The sequence below is a fragment of the Canis aureus genome, chromosome 25 (assembly GCF_053574225.1).
Source record: "Canis aureus isolate CA01 chromosome 25, VMU_Caureus_v.1.0, whole genome shotgun sequence".
Lineage (NCBI taxonomy): Eukaryota > Metazoa > Chordata > Mammalia > Carnivora > Canidae > Canis > Canis aureus.
Genome location: NC_135635.1, coordinates 18,082,973 through 18,100,596, shown reverse-complemented (window position 1 = coordinate 18,100,596; position 17,624 = coordinate 18,082,973). Strand labels below are relative to the sequence as shown.

The 17,624-nt window shown below is 37.6% G+C and overlaps 1 long non-coding RNA gene across 1 annotated transcript; it reads left to right on the top strand.

The window, feature by feature from the left end:
- The first annotated feature begins 4,138 nt into the window (after nt 1–4,138).
- Nucleotides 4,139–14,783, top strand: LOC144297618 (uncharacterized). The gene is made up of 3 exons (XR_013364577.1): nt 4,139–4,292; nt 10,514–10,635; nt 14,647–14,783. It is a non-coding gene; the product is annotated as an uncharacterized LOC144297618 (long non-coding RNA).
- Nucleotides 14,784–17,624: the final 2,841 nt, after the last annotated feature.

Here is a 17,624-nt window from a genome sequence, read left to right as displayed (position 1 = left end):
CACACACAAAAAATCTGTTCTCTGGCTCCAGTCAGTAACTCCCTAGCCCCAGGAGACACATATTTTCCCTCCTATTCTTGTTAAAAGTGACTTGCATGATCATATTCTACATATGTTATTCCAGAGTCTCTGCTGCTGTCCTGAACTTTGGGACTGTTAAACAGTTTTCCCCTCAAATTTTTAGAGTGTTCCTATTTAGCCCTAAATATGCTGCCTGAAGTGCCTACAAAAGTGAAGCGAATATGATGAATGCAACCTCCTAGGGAGAAAAAAATGCTACTGTGCACTTAATCAAATTTTAAAAATGAATAATAAATATATAAACTATTTATAAATTATATATTAAATATATGTATATACATGTATGTATATAAATATGTATATAAATATACATATACTCAATATGTCTTTATATGTATATGTCTACATATATTTATCTTTTAAATTTGACTAAAAATGATATTGCCTGACATAGAAAAGAACGTAGGGTTCGAAGCCAATGGCCAAGAAAGGATTCTTGAGACGCCTTTGATGCAGAGAAGTGGTTTTATTAAAGCATGGGGACAGGACCTGTGGGCAGAAAGAGGTGTTCTGGGGTCATGAGGAGTGGCCAATTTTGTACTTTCAAGATGTGGGGGGAGGTTAGGAAGAGCCTAAGTCTCTAAGGAATTTTGGAAGCAAGGTTTCCAGGACCTCGAGGGGGCTGGCTACTTTTGGGAAAAGATCAGTTTTTACCATCTAATAAAACTTTAGTCGTGAGACCCTTTAGATGTATATAGGTGAGCCATATGCTTGGGGGATGATTGCCAACATGTATCTTGGCAGGTAGAGATAAAGGAAATTTCCAAAGGAATTTTCATATATTAAAGTAGACTTACAGGATCCTGGGGGTCGGGCTAAGATTGCCTTTTCCTTTAGCAAAGTATTAACATTGAGGCAGCTGACTCCCTAGAAGAATGTCACTGTGCCTGTTTCAAGAACTTGTCAGTGGGCCGTAGGCGGTAAGGAGATTTAATAATTTCTCTTCTGCCTTTGTTTCCCATATCATTGCCTAGGTATATTTACACAAATCAATTATACTAGATCAGTAAAAATTTTAAAAACCAGAAAAGAGAAGGGAAAGTAGAAACTTAAGTAGTATAGATAAATCTCTGGTTATTGCCTTCAAAAAGTGTAGTTCCAGGAGAGAGTAGAAGATGAGTGGAGTGAATTTGTCCTTTCCCCAGGCAACCTCAATTACTGTGAGCACTCAGGGTGTGAGCATCTTGTAGCAGTGAATGGAATTCTCATGTTTAAAGGTTTGCGTTTTTCATACAACGTGACATCCTTACACTAATCTTACTTTATCTAGTACTCAAATGAAAAAAAAAATAGTCATCTGAGCCAGTTTTGAAAGAGGGTTTGGCTTCTTGAAATATGGCATGTCGCCCTCACAAAGAGAGGCTTTCTAAGGGATTTTCAAGGGCAATCTTGACTGTGCATAATTTTTGCCTCATATACTGATTTTAGAACCTAATCCCCATTGACTCTACAATACTCTCTAAGCACCATGGCATTCCCGGTAGAGCCACAAAGATGACTCTTCTTTGTTGGAGATTAAAACTTAAGATATATTTAATGAGTGGGCTCTCTGCTCTTGTGGTAGAGGAAGTAGATGGGCATTCTAAAAGCTCTCTAAGGGAATAATGATTCCTTACCATGAAAATGGTGACCTGGTGCCTTCATCTCCGCTGAGCACAGAAGAGCAGGAAATAGGCTTGCAATATTGCAAAAAGAGTGTATTTCAGACACAGAAAGATTTTCAGATACTGAGATGGTTTCTTGAGAGGGGTTTTATGTGGAAACCTCTTCTTGTGCAGAAACTGTTCTTTTTAATTTCATTCTGTCTGGGGTAGTTTATTACCAGCGTTTCTCAAAGTGTGTTCTAGTGCTGCACAGGACACTAAGAGGGCTTCCTCAAGATAAGGATTGTCATCAAATACATTCCAGGTCATTTGAGAAGTGTAGATTTAGACATACGAGAGTAGGTAAATAAATTGCAGACTTGTAATGACCCCCTCAGAGCACCATCTAAAATTTTTCTAGCTTACCATATTCCTACCATCAACAATAACAAATCTTCAGCTATCCTTTAGCAACACCTACAGAAGGACTCTTTTTGAATGTTTTATTAGTCTATAGAGTTTCTAACTAGTCAACAGTAAGGGCAAGAGATCTTTGAAGGAAAGTCATCAGTTCACCTCATTGACCATAGATTAAAGAGAGGCATAAAAGTAGGGCACTTGGGTGGCTCAGTCAGTTAAGCATCTGACTCTTGATTTCAGCTCAAGCCGTGATCTCAGATTTTTGAGATCGAGCCCTATATGGGGCTCCTTGCTCAGTGGGGAGTCTGCTTCAGGATTCTCTTTCCCTCGCCCTCTGCACCACCCCCCTCTCATGCACACTCTCGCTCTCTCTAAAATAAATAAATAAATCTTTAAAAAAAAAAAAAAAGGAGGCACATAAGTAAGTAGGAAAGGAATGAAACCATAGAATGAGGCATTATGTTGTCTGTGTATGACAATTTACTTTAAACTGCATCAGGGCCAACATTGGGTTGCCTGTGGGTGAGATGAACTTTACTGTACACTCTAGGGGTAGTTAGTTGGCATATAAAGCACTCTGTTTAAGAGTCTGTTCTCTTGAGGGGCTTCTTACATGCTCTTCCAATATTATCAAAATTCAGACCAAAGGTTTGTTCTTCTGTGTGAGGGTTATTAGAAAATAATTTTTTACTGATGAAATAAATGCTGGCCAAGATAGGTGGTTAGCTAAGAATATTGTACAGGAACCATCACCCTTGAATGAAAAAGATCTAAGACTGGCCAGTCCAGCAGCCTTATGGAGCTAGAACAAGGCTCTATTTGGCTCCATCTCCACACTTCACAAAGGCTCTGAGCCCAACTTGACTAGACGGTAGCTGCTTTACCTTGAAGCATTCTTCCACTGTCCTCAGAGGGAGCTTTCTGTGCAAGATTGTATAGGAGATGCGCAAGCCTGGGTGATGACTTCTCTGAGCTTACAAGAGCAAATGGCAGAAAACGGTTTTTCTGCTCACTTACTAATGTTTGTACTTCAGCTGCATGTTATCCAAGACTTGCTGTCAGTGTTACATCCCATCTGGCTCTAAAAACCAGATACCACCAGTGTTTACAAAAGACCTCGTAACCTTTAAGAAGCCAAATTGGCTTAGGTTAATTTTCAACACCAGGGCTCTGGTATTTGGTATTAAAAAGGAACCCAATAAGAGAAATATTTTTGAGTCAGCCTTCCTGGAATCACTAGAAATATCTAATCATTCAAATCTTTCACAATCCCTTTGACATTAGTACTTTAGCCAATGAACTCTAATCATCTCTATATAGATACTATATAGAGACAGACATTGACCCTTATTTTACAAGGTCTCTTTGGTAATATTATAATGCCAAACGCTGCTGGAAAACATGTTTTACTGTTTGCTTTTAGCCAAAGACATTTGTTTCTACCATCCTGAAGGAATTTTCTAGGAAAATACAATTCCCAATTAGTGGTCGTTAGGTTGTCTTTTTCACATCTTCAAGCTTCGTGTGGATCATAGAGTTTCTTCTTTCTTGGATATATTTTAAAGATTTAGGCTGAACCTATTTGAGGGAAAGCAGTCCTTTTATGAATGCACCGTTCATGTCTTGATGCATGTGTAAGTGAATGTCTGCTGAGCTCACAGAAATATAAGTATTTGGTGCCATTTTCAAACACAAAGCTTCTTTTTCCAGACGTTGCTACATTTTATTAGTGAATTACAGTTGCCCTTTTAAATGATGGAGGTAGGCTGTTTGAATGTGTATTTAATTAGAGAGGAAGTGAACTATTCTTTCAAGTGAGTTATCTGTGAAAGTAGCTTTTTAAACACCCCTTAAGAATCCAAATAATCTATCACACTTTTATCACCATATGTCTCATGAGTAGGAAATTGGGTCCTGTCCAAGGAGATGCAACATATTTTGATTATAGAAGATATTTTGCTTTGCATGCATACAGGATGGATAGCAGGAATCAAATCTACTATTAATAGGAGTTCCTCCAGAAGCTGTTATGCAAGTAAATCTTTCTCTTCCTTTTAGCTGCTAAAATAGAAGCTTACTGGATTTGTTGTTACTTTCATATGTCATGAAATAAGCCAGAAATTTCTTGCCATATTTGTTTGATAAAGTATGATGAGCATTTGACGAGCTTCAGGAGATGTAGCTCTAAAATATGTGGATCTTCACCAAGTAAGTGAGACTCTGTGGATTATATCTGGTTTCTTTTCTTTATTGATTTCAGTTTCCAGAGCAAAGACACCATTTTCTAGGTGGCAATCAATAATAAGCGGCAGGATGAGGCACCTGGGTGGCTCAGTGGTTGAGAGCATCTGCCTTTGGTTCAGGTCGTGATTATGGGGTCTTGGGATCGAGTCCCACATCAGGGTCCCTCGCAGAGAGCCTGCTTCTCCCTCTGTCTCTGCCTCTCTTTCTGTGTCTCTTGTGAATAAATAAATAAAATATTTAAAATAATAATAATAAGGGGGAGGAGAATGAGCTATTGTGTCTTGTAATTTCATAAATACGCTGATCTTCATCTGCCTTCACCTACCATCAGTGCCTCTCAGGGGGAAAAAGTTTGGCCTTGGAAAAGCAAGTTTCGAAACGGCTGGGAGAACAGAGTGTACAAGTCTACTTTTGTCTCCCAGCTATTTAGTTTCTTCACTTAAATTATATCGGTGCAATTTAGAGCTTATGAAAGTCATGAAATGAGTCACCAGCTTGAGCCAAGAAGAGTGTAGGCTGGCAGCCATGCTGTTGGGTTCCTGAAACAACCATTTTCTGTCCCAGTTCAGCTTTGTCCTGTTGCTCTCAGAAACAATTAAATAGGTCATCTGTTCATGTCTGCACTTGACATGTACATATGCCTATGCTCACATGATGGGGAATCTATCCCAGGCCTCTCTGCAGCATGGTATTGTGGCCGTTTAATCCTAAATCAGGGACACAGCCAAATACGGAATCATTAATGAGATACGGCAGAGATGATTCAGCTTCTCAGAACAACTTTTAACTCTTTTTTTTTTTTTTAACCTTAAGACCACCCTATGATTCTCCTGCCCCACGTTGCCATCTGGGTCTATCTGTGTGCGCGCCTGTGCCCACCTGTATCTGGGTATATCTTTCTTTCTTCAGCTGTGCCCCATGGCCGGGAAGCTGAGCCAGGTTACGCTCAATCCTGGAGCTGGGATTCATCTGCCATAATTTATAGTGTTGGAAAAAAACTGCTGCCTTCCATTAGCTGCTTGGGCAGATGCACGATTGTGCCAGTGGCAGCTGCGTAACAATCTGGGTTTATACTCGGTCACCTTGGAGAATCTTACAGGAATATTGAAAGAAGATGCAGTTAATCCTTGAACAATGCAGGGGTTAGGGGTGCCTACCCCCCACTCAGTCAGAACTCTGTGTATAATTTTTGATTCCCATAAAACTTAACCACTAAGAGACTACTCTTGACCAGAAGCCTTACCAATTACATAAACAATTAACACATATTTTTATGTATTATGTATTATATACTGTGTTCTTATAGTATATAGTATACTGTAAGTATATAGTATATAGCTAGAGAAAAAATGTTATTAAGAAAAATCATAAGAGATGAGGGCCTGAGTGGCTCAGTTGGTTGAGCATCTGACTTGCTGTTTCTGCTCAGGTCATGATCTTGGGATCATGGGATCAAGCCAGCTCTGTGCTCAGTGGGGAGTCCGCTTGGGATTCTCATCCTCCCACCACTCATCCCACCGCCATCGCACTCTCTCTAAAATAAATAAATAAATATTTTTAAAAAGAAAGAAAATGCATTTACAGTACTGTATTATATTATTGATAGTAAGTTTACACCATCAGTTTACAAAATGAATTGCCTGTCGGTACCTACATATTGTCTTACATGATGCAAAACACTGTAGATGTTATACATGTTACTAACACTAGACATCAAAAGTGAAAAGATAATGCAAAAAATTCACATTTATATATTTATTTACAGATACAATGATCCAGGCATTGAAAACAAAAAAGCAGCAATATGATTGCCTCATGGTAGCCTAGCCTATATGCTAATGAATAAATTGTTATAAAAATTTTATGGCATATCACATTACAGTCGTATTCATAACACAGCACTGGAAACATTGGTACTTTTTTTTAAAACCGCTTACCTGTGATGATAGGCTGATACACAGTTTCTCCAATTATGAGAGAGAGAGGCATGCTATATGGTAATGTAATTTTTTTGAAAGCAAAGTTATAAAACAGTAAGAAAACTAACATATCATTAATTTTACATTAAATATCACTCATCTTATACCTGCAGAAGGACACCTTATCCACTTCCATACAAGTCTTGCACATGATGTTCTACACAATGGCCACTTAGGCAGTGATCATGATGATGACACAGAAATGTGCCACACAGTTCTTGCCACATAGTTATTAGGTTTTCACATGAAGACACCGACTCACGACAGATAATTTTATTAACTGCACAGCGTGGTGATTATCTACTTTTCACCAAGAGAGGAAATGGATTGTCATAAAGTCTTCATCCTTGTTGTCTGCATGTTCAGTGGGCAGAGGAGAAGGGAGAGAGGAGTTTGGTCTTGTGGTCTCCTGGGGTGGAACAGGTGGAGGAAGTGGAAGAGGAGGCAGGAGAGGCAGGTATATTCAGTGTAACTTCACAGAAATATATCATCATTTCTATCTTTTTTGCTTTTTCATTTCTCTCAAAATGTTTCCATATGATACCAATCCTTTTCCCACCATTGGCCTTAATTTCAGTGCCAGTATCATAGAAGGGCCCATGTTCTAAAAGAAGTCAAAAGCAGTCTTGAATAACCAGACCCCGCTAGATGATCTTATGTTAATTTGTTTTCTGCCACCGTCTCTTCTACATCTTCTTCGTTATAGTCTGGCACTGGTTCGGAAGCACTCATCTCCATCAAGTCAACTTCTGTTAACTCTGCTGGTGTGATGTCTATTAGCTCTTGAATTTCTCCAAGAGAGCCATATCTTGAAATCCTTTACTTTCTCACTTGTTTTCCCCATTTCCACAATCTCTTTCATGATTTCCTTGCCTGGCTCTGTTGTAAATCATGTGAAGTCATGCCCAACATTTGGACACAGTTTTCTCCAGCAGGAATTTCATGTTTCAGAAATTGATGGCTTTTGCAGCTTTTTCTATGATAACAATGGCATCTTCAATAATGTAATCTTTCCAGATTTTCATAATGTTCTCTCATCGGGGTTCTCTTCTAAATAGTGTTGATGATCCTTTCCAAAGAGTACTGTGTGTAATGAGCCTTAAAGGCCCTTATGACCCCTTGATCTAGAGGCTGATTATAGAGACATTGTATTTGGGGGCAAGTAGACCACTTTGATGCTGTTGGTGTTGAACCCAAGGGTTCTGAGTGGCCAGGGAATTGTCCAATATCAAAAGAACTTTGAAAGGCAGTCCCTTACTGAGGAGCTACTTCCTGAGCTCAGGAACAAAGCACCGATGGAACCAATCCAGAAAAGGGGTTCTTCTTATCCAGGTCTTCTTGTTGTGCAACTAAAAAACTGGCCTTGACCCCTCTCTCAGTGTTTTCTGCCTTGTAAGCATTTATTCATTTTTCAAACCCAGATTGTCACCTCTACCAGGAGGCCCTCTTCTATTCAGTTTTCTCTCTTGCCCAATATATTTATTCATTCACTGACATATTCAACAAATATTTCTGAGCACCAGTAAGTGCCAGGCACTGAACTAAAGCACAGATCATGCACCAGGGAACACAGCCTATCATCTCCCTGCCCTCATGGCTCACAGTCTCTTGGGGAAGACAGATATTTTATAAAGACCATAAACACACAGATAAGTGTGTAATTACAAGTGGGATGTTGGCCATGAAGGAGGTAAAGATGCTCTTGAAGCCTGAAGAACCTGGTGAAGGAACAAGGAAGACACGGTGTTGTGAGTTCTCAGTTTGCACGTGAGTCTTCCAGAAGAGGCAAGGGGCTCCTTGACTCCCGCCCTCATCTCCCTGTCCCCAGCAGCAGTGAGCTCCGTGGAGTCCTGCCCTGCAGGGTTGGGTGAGAGAGGGGACAGGCATGGAGTACGGTGTCTGCAGGTCACCTGACACCTGCCTCCTCCCAACCTAGGTGCTCCTAAAGCAGAATTCATGAGGAACACTGGAAGACACTCATTCTCTGGGATTTGTTTTTGAATTTGTCAAGACAGTTGCTCTTCATATTATAGCCTTCTTACAAAGGTGGGGTTTTTTTCAACTAAGTACTTCAAATTCTTGAACTTAAAGGTGCTTTGTAAACTCAATTATGAATGAAATCACAAAGATATCTTGCAGCTTTTAAATAAAATGATTTGCCCTTCCTTAAGTTGTTTTTCAATTTCTGTAGGGCATAGAAATATAGCATCCTACTGTACTCACTTAAGACAAAACCTTGTTATAGTAGTTTTTGTCTCTTCTTTTTGTTTTAAATCTAAAGGGCATAGTTCCTTTGAATAAAAAAATAACATCATTACTTAGAGATTTAGAGTTATAGTTTCCTCTAATTATTTAGAGGGAACTATCCAAATTACAGTTATTCATATGGATTCACTCTCAGAAACTTTATTACTCTATACATTGTAGTCAGTAAAGCATAATTTTTAAATAAAATTCAGGTGAAAAATAGCCCAAGATGTTAAAGATCTTTTACATTGCATAAAGTATTTGTAGTTCATATTAGGGAGTCTCATTTATATTTTTGAATTTTTGGTCTATTCTTTTATAATTATTAATTATAATAGGTTATTAAAATGTTCATAGGAAATATTTCCAATTGTAATATGGAAAGTTGCATATAGTTTTCTTGTTAAACATTTTTTAAAAGAAAAAACAAGACCACCCAATATGTTAAAGTCTATTTTAAGTAGACCTCCCTTAGAGAGAAAGAATCTCACGCAGACTACCTCTTGAGCACAGAGCCTCATATTGGGGCTTGATTCATGACCCTAAGGTCATGACCGGAACTGAAACCAAGAATCAGACATCTAACCAACTGAGCCATCTAGGTGGCCCAAGAGTCGATCTTAAATGTTGTCATCATATACACAAAAAATTGTAATTATGTGAAGTGACAGAGGCTTTAACCAACTCCATTGTGGGTGATAGTCATGTCACAATATATATATGTATATGAAGTTATGTGCACTTTCAGCTTACACAATGTTATATATCAATTTTATCTCAATAAAGCAGGGAATAGGGATGCCTGGGTGGCTCAGTGGTTGAGCATCTGCCTTTGGCTCAAGTCATGATCCCAAGATCCTATGTCAGTCTCTCTGCGCAGAATCTGCTTCTCTCTCTGCCTATGTCTCTGCCTCTCTCTATGTGCCTCACATGAATAAATAAGTAAAAAAATTTTTAAAAAGCAGGGAATAAACAAATAAACAGAACTACGTTTAAATACATATTATCATATACACATAAGGTAATGCAAAATACTTTTCACAGTGTCCATTACAACATATTAGTAATAAACAAATTTTTTCTATTACTTATAAATCACAGAAAGTCTTTGCAAATTAATATAGACAATTTCATAAACAAGTGCTTTCTCAGTTTAATGAATAATTAATGAATAATTCTAAAGATTTTTTTTTTTTTTTTGAGAGGAGGAGGAGCAAAGGAAGAAAGAGAAAATCTTAAACGGTCTCTATGCTCAGTGCAGAGCGCAATGCAGGGCTCAGTCACAACCCTGAGATCATGATCTAAGCTGAAACCAAGAGTCAGTCATTTAACTGAGCCACCCAGGTACTCCTGAATAATTTGATTCAAAAGAAAAAAAAGAAAAAAAAAAAAAAAACCTTGCTTACTGGCTTAATTTGAGAAGTGCTAAGAAAATCTTCAAATAGTCTCCCTCACTGGCACCAAATTTTACCATTAGCATTTAATTTCTTTTATGCTAAGATTTTGCTTCTCCTGGTGGGCTTTGTTTTTTATTGTTAAAGCTGTTTAAATGAGTTCTATTTCACAGAGGACAATAATTAAATTCTCCACAATGCCTTAGTAAGTTTGATCCTATCAAGCTGCTTTGCTCTCTGGAAGCCAGTTGCCTGGGGGAACAGACATTCTGAAAGGGACCAGAAACTAAGAAACAGGGTGGCTGTAGGGCCGGCCCAGAACGAGGAGTAATGGTCACTGATCCTGCACAATTATCAGAGGTTTCTGGGTGGCAGACGTGGGACAAGCCAGAGGTGTCAGCCTGAGGTCTTTCTCTGATGAATTCAGCTCACTGAGCAAAGGGTTTACGTTGGTCTGATCTATTCATTCCGTCAATGAGAACTTGAGAATGAAAGAGATGGTTAAATGCCGACTGCAGTGAAATTTTTTAAAACTTAATTTGTCCTTCACTATTGTGTGTTTCAGAGACTGGAGCACAAGGAAGTGTTAGTGGGCTTGTTGTTCCTGGTTTTCCCGTTCATTCCAGCCAGCAATCTCTTCTTCAGGGTGGGTTTTGTGGTGGCCGAGAGAGTCCTTTACATGCCTAGGTAATTATTGCTCGTGATTTCCTCTTTCCGAGACCTGCCCTCCCGCACCAACATTGATAGCTCCGGAGGGACGGTCCTTTGCGTGTGTCACAATCAGGCCCTTGTGGCGCTCAGGCGTTTATTAGCTTTAACAACAGCCGCAGAGCAGCTGGGGAGAGTTCAAGCTCACACGTGTTCACGCTCATTTCCAGGGGTTTACCTCCAGCTGGAGGCTTGACGGTTAAATGTATTGAGTGTATTCGGGATTTTAGCGGCAACCCCTTACACCAATATCTGTGTTCTGTTGAATGTAATGGTAGCAATTTTCCAGAAATATTTGATTTGCATAAAATTATTAATTATGTTAAGTGGCATGGTTGTAATTAACTTCTTCCTTTTTTCTTTCCCTTTTTTTTTTTTCTCCTAACCTTAAAAATAACTTTTTAGTTTTTTAGTCTTGATTCTAATACCTACAGTGTTATATTAGTCTCAGGCGCACAAAGTAGTGAGTCAGCACTTCCATACCTTACCCGGTGCTCATCACAAGTGCCCTCCCTCATCCCCATCACCTATTTAACCCACCCCCCACCCACCTACCTCCCCTCTGATAACCATCAGTTCATTCTCTATTGTTGAGTGTCTGTTTCTTCATTTGTCTCTCTCTCTTTTTTCCTTTGCTTATTTGTTTTGTTTCTCAAATTTCACAAATGAGTGAAATCGTATGGTATTTGTCTTTCCCTGATTGAGTTATTTCACTTAGTATTATACCCTCTAGCTCCAACCATGTTGTTGCAAATGGCAAGATTTCAGTCTTTTTTATAAATATATATATTTATCCGTTCATCTATCAATGGACACTTGTGCTGCTTCCATAATTTGGCTATTGTAAATAATGCTATGTGAAATAAGGCAATCAGAGAAAGACAAATACTGTATGATTTCACTCATACGTGGAATTTAAGAAACAAAACAGATAAAATTAGGGGAAGGAAAAAAAGAGCTAGAGACAGAGAGAAAGAGGGGAGCAAACCATAAGAGACTCTTAATGATAGAGAACAGAGAGGTGATGAAGGGAGGTGGTTGGGGAATGGGTGATAAATATTAAAGAGGGCATTTGTTGTGACAAGCATTGGGTGTTATATGTAAGTGATCAATCACTAAATTCTACTCCTAACACCATATTACACCATATGTTAACTAACTAGAATTTAAATTTAAAAAATGCTTTTACAAATATAAGGGTGCCTGTATCCCTTTGAATTAGTGTTTTCATATTTTGCAGATTAATACCAGTAGTGTGATTACTAGATCGTAAGGTAGCTCTATTTTTAACTTTTTGAGGAAACTCCATACTTTTTTTCACAATGGCTGCACCATTTGCATTCCCATCAACAGTGCAAGAGGGTTCCTTTTTCCACACAACCTCACCACTTGTTGTTTCTTATTTTTTATTTTAACCATTCTGAGAGGTGAGGTGAATATCCCATTGTAATTTTGATTTATATTTCCCTGATAATGAGTGATATTGAGCATCTTTTCATGTGTCTGTTGGCCATCTGGATGTCTTCTTTGGAGAAATGTCTATTCAAATCTTCTGCCCATTTTTTAATTGGATCATTTATTTTGAGGGTGTTGAGTTGTATAGGTTCTTTATATATTTTTGGATGCTAAACCCTTATCAGATATATCACTTGTAAATATCTTCTCCCATTCCATAGGTTGTCTCTTAGTTTTTTTGTTTCCTTTGCCTTGCAGAAGCTTTTTATTTTGATGAAGGCCCAATAGTTTAGCTTTGCTTTTGTCTCCCGTGCCTCAGGAGACATATCTTGAAGGAAGTTGCTACAGCCAATGAAAAGATCTTGCTGTCTTCTAGGATTTTCATGGTTTCAGGTCTCACATTTAGGTCTTTAGTGCACTTTGTGTTTATTTTTGTGTATGGTATAACAAAATGATCCAATTTCATTCTCCTGCAAATAGCTGGCCAGTTTTCCCAATGACATTTGTCAGACGGTTCTTTTCCCAGTGGATATTCTTTCCTGCTTTGTCAAAGACTAATTGACCATAGAGTTGTGGGCTTATTTCTGGGTTTTCTATTCTGTTCCATTGATCTATGTGTCTATTTTTGTGCCAATACCATACTATTTTGATTATTACAGCTGTATAATATAATTTGAAGTCTGGAATTGTGACACCTCCAGCTTTGCTTTGCTTTTTCAAAATTGCTTTGGCTATTCAAGACATTTCCTTTTTATTTGGTTAAAAAAAAAAAAAAAACAGGAAAAAAAGCTAAGAGAATGGTATGCTAAAAAAAATGCTTAAAATGGGAACTATGTAACAGGATATATTAATTAGCATGACTGTAGTAACCATTTCACTGTGCAACAGGAATTATATATATTGAATATTGAATCCCTATATATATCAAATCATGTTGTCTGCCTTTAAATGTATGTAATTTTATTTTAAAATATATAAATAAATGGAATTTTTTAAATTTTTAAATAACTATAATAAATAAATATAAGAATGAGAACCATCTCAAGAAATATATCTTTCAGAAAAAAGTGGCTTAAAAAATATAAGAGTATTCAGGCATGTAAGACGACATAATGCCACTTAGCTTCAGAGCTATTCGAACTATGCTAAGTCTTGTCCGTTCTCTTGTCTTATTCAAATATAGGCATTCCAAGGCAATGTTTTTTTTTTTTCTGGTTTCCTGGAAATGATCCTGAATCAAGGAATAAAGTGTTCTGCCAATTATCAGTCATGTGTCCTAGAGAAAGACATTAAGTTTCTTTGAGCTAGGTTTTCTCATTTTTTAGAATCCAGGCATTTCATTAAACATTCTCTGAAATTATATCATTTTAGAAATGATGTATAACAATGACCATTTCCTGAAAGTCAGTGATTGTAAACCAAAAAATTATAAAGAAATTATTTTTTATGACTTTGAGCTAGCAATAAAAGTGATCAAAATTACACATTTTACTTAGAAATTATTTTCAAAATTGTCTATCCCCCAAGAACCAAGTACTTAATAGGTTTCTTGAGACATTTCAAAGTCTTATTTTCAATTCACTGAAGTAGTCAGTTCATTATGTGCCTTATAAGGCTTCAGCACAATTTGAGAAGCAGTTTATTGTGTAATAAATACTTTTCAATAAGATTAAAAATAGGTCAATAATCCTAGGTATTCTGTATGCAGCCTCTCTCACTCCATTCTGACTTCAGAAGTGCCCAAATAATCACCTGCCTCCTAATTGCACGTGGAAATCTGTATAAAGGGAATGGGAATGATTATTTAGTATTGGCTACCTGCTTTAGCACCGTAGAGTTTACGGTCAGAATTTCATCAGCCAAATATATGGGAATAATCTTTTATTCTGATAACAAGTGCCAGTTTTATGGATGCCTTTTTGAATAGGAAGGCATGTTTATGGCTTAAATTGATCCATTACAAATTTCTTGCCCTCGTATTTTCATCTAGAAGGAGACATATAATTTGATGGCTCCTTTTTTCACGTTTCAGTCGTATTTCAAATGTCTAAAATTTATTACAGTTGAAGAAGTTAAGATAGTTAATGAGAGATGTCAAAATAAGTAATAGATTCTGATCTTTCATTCATAAGCCAGAATAAGATAATTTATTCACTTTAGTACAAAAGTATAAATCCCAAGCTAATAGAAAATGTGAATGGGCTGGAGTAGAGGAGAAGTAGACAGAATTGGCAAAGGCAGAAATAATATGTGAGATAGAACTTATTAGAATAATTGAGAATACAGATGAAGAAATTGGATTGGGGAAAGGAAAAACGAAAAATTGCTATAAATTTAGAAAGAGATGTTCTTTATACTGCACAATCCCTAAACTTATATAGATACTTGAGACATGTGAAATTTGAAGAATGACCTTCTGTTATTTTCTATTTTGAGTAAAAACTTCCAATCATATCTGTCAATATAAAGTGAAAAATTTTAACCAAATAAGAATCTTGATAAAAATGAAGCTCCATATTTATTTTTGAGATGCAGTGTGAAGAATGTGACATACAATATGTGGGATTCATTCTGATGCACTATCACGTGAATCTTCGATGCTTCAGAGTCTCTGGAAGAGAGATTCTTAATTGGGACTGAATCTCAATGCCAATGTTACATCATCAGCAAAGGTATTTTTTGTTTTCAGAACTTAGCAAATATAATCAAAAGAACACTGAATTAGCTGTTAACCTTGAAAAAGCATTGAAATTTGCCAAATTACCAGTTTCTGATCTGTAAAATGAGAGGGTTGACCTTCTTCTATGACTTCCAATGTTGGTTGAAGGAACATTGTGGACCATTGGTCCATGACTGATCAGTGGCCACGTGGAAATTAATGGAAGACAGTGTAGTGAGTTTTTCATAAAGCTAGGTCTGTGCAGTTTTTAAATTCTGAAGTTATGTCTCTTCTACTTTATTGCTGTTAGAACATCTTTTCATTTATGAAATGATAATAAAGGCAGATGGTAGTTGTATTTATTAATATCCTTATTTTTTGAAAATTACATTAATAATTATTACTATTCTTACTTAACAACCTCCTAATAGTACTCCTAGTCTTTTTTAAAAACCTTTTTTTTTTTAATTCTAGCTCCACAAAGTTACACAATTTCTAGGATTTCATCTACCTCTAGAGTTCAATTGGTTTGTGATTCAAAGTAATGTAGAGAATAGGTACATGCTGGGCAAGGCTGAACCATCTGATGGCATAGAAGTCATTCCAGATTTTAAAAAGTCTAGATCAAAAAAATAATAGAGAGCCCAGAAACCAGTCACAGCCTTGATGCTTTGTTTGGCATTCTTATAGAACTACTAAACCAGAGAAGCAGCAAAACAAGTTTGGTTTGTCAAAAAAACATTCTACTAAAACACTAGCAAATAAATCAGGATACAATTTCACAGTGCTGAAATGCAGTGGACCTGTGTATGCCTGACTACATACGTAGATATCTGACGGCTCCTGGTCCTGAATCTATTTGTCCTGCATTCCTGTCGTGGCTACTTGAAGCACAAAAATAAGTCTCTATCTTCATAGCAGGAGAATTATTTGATAAGAATGGCAAGAGGAAAAGAAAAAAAAATTTAATCAAGTATAGAATTCTGCTGCAGGTTAGGATATAGAAAGTCACAAGAGACTGTCAACTGTGCCCTAACAAAAAAAGAAAGAAAGAAAAAAGAAAAAACAGGCTGGGTAAGCCACAAAATCATAGCTTTTTCAAACCAGTCAGGGCACTGAGGATGCAAAGAAACCTAAGCAACCTAAGCTCCAGAAAGTAAAAATCTCTTCATAATCAAGAAAAGCCCCAAGGCTGGTCTAGCTAGTCCCTGGTGGTACAGTAAAGGAGAAGAAAGCATCTGCCATTGACCGAGGGTAAGGAGAAATCAGCTAACATTGTAATGAATATTTAACAGCTAATTGTAGGCTGGCATTGCAGATGATCATTCCAAGAAGCCCAAGCCACAGATAAATCTTTAGCCGCTCCCCAGTTCTTTGCCATCAGTCTTCACCTGATTGTTGAGAAAGAACAGAGAGCTGAGGAAAATCGGTTGGGGATATTCCGTGTGGAGCAGGAGAGCTGACAGGAGCTCCTGCCTGCCCTCCTCTCACAGGCACTTCAGACTTTAAGATGGTAAGAGCCAGAGTGAGGCAGGAGAGCAAAGAAGAATCCCCACAAGCATTTCCAACAGAATGGGATCTCCCAGGTGCAGAAAACCTGGGGTAGGCCTCAAGAGCAAAACAGACTCCCAACTGTGTCAAGAGCTGACATCCAGGCTGTAGGGCAGAGAGACCTCCTACATTTTAAAAAGTGGGCTGTTTGCACGAAAAGCACAATGATAATTCTGGAATTTCATGAGAGCTCACACCCAAAGTTTGCCCAAAGAGAGTCCTGATTCTACTCTCAAAACATTTGCAACTGTGATGAATTGAATCAAACTAAAGCTAGAGAAAACCTAGACTCAGATTAATGACAGATCCGATTGACTCAGTTCCTCAATGAGCAGCCTGATTGATACAAGGACTGTGGTTTCAGTGGAGGTAAGTACTTCTTACCTCCGTTTCTACTATTCTATTACACAGAATATCTAACATAAAACTAAAAATTATGGGACACACGAAAAAGCAAGAACCATAGCCTGTGGTCAAAGAGAAAACAATCAATAGAAGCACAAAAAGAGGTGAAACCATGAAGAAAATAAATATGTGAGCCACAGGGTGAGAAAACATAGTGGCTATTCCATTTTACATTCCACAGAGTGGGTTGCCTGGGTGGCTCAGTCAGTTAAGCATCTGACTCTTGATTACAGCTCAGGTCATGATTTCAGAGATATGGGGTGGAGCCCCCACAGAGCCCCACATCAGGCTCTGTGCTCAGAGGAGAGTCTGTTCTCTCCCTCTCGCTCTGGCCTTCCTCCTGCTCGTACTCTCTCTAAAATAAATAAATAAATCTTTAAAAAAAAAAATTCACAAAGGTCCACATCCTCACCAACACTGGCCATTTTCTTTTTTTTTTTTAATGGTAGCCATCCTAATGGGTATTAAGCAGTACAATTGTTATTTTCATAATAATTTTATTGAGATATAATTCACCCATTTATGGTACGCAGAGCAATGATTTGCGGTGTAGTCACAGAATTGTGCATCATCACTATCTACTTCTAGAACATTTTTATCACTGCAAAAAAAAATTCCACAGCCCTAGCAGTCATTTCCTATTTACCTCAACCACCTTCAGCCCTAGGGAACCATTAATCTGCTTTCTGTCTCTAAGAGTTTTGCCTATTTTGGACATTCCATATAAATGGAATCATATAAAATGTCTTATAACTGGCGTCTTTCACTTAGTATAATGTCTCCAAGTTTCCCTTACGTTGTAATATGTAGCAATACGTAATTCCCCTTTATTGCTGAATAATATTCCATTGTATGAATATATCACATCTGTCAGTTAATGAACACTTGAGTTTTCTCC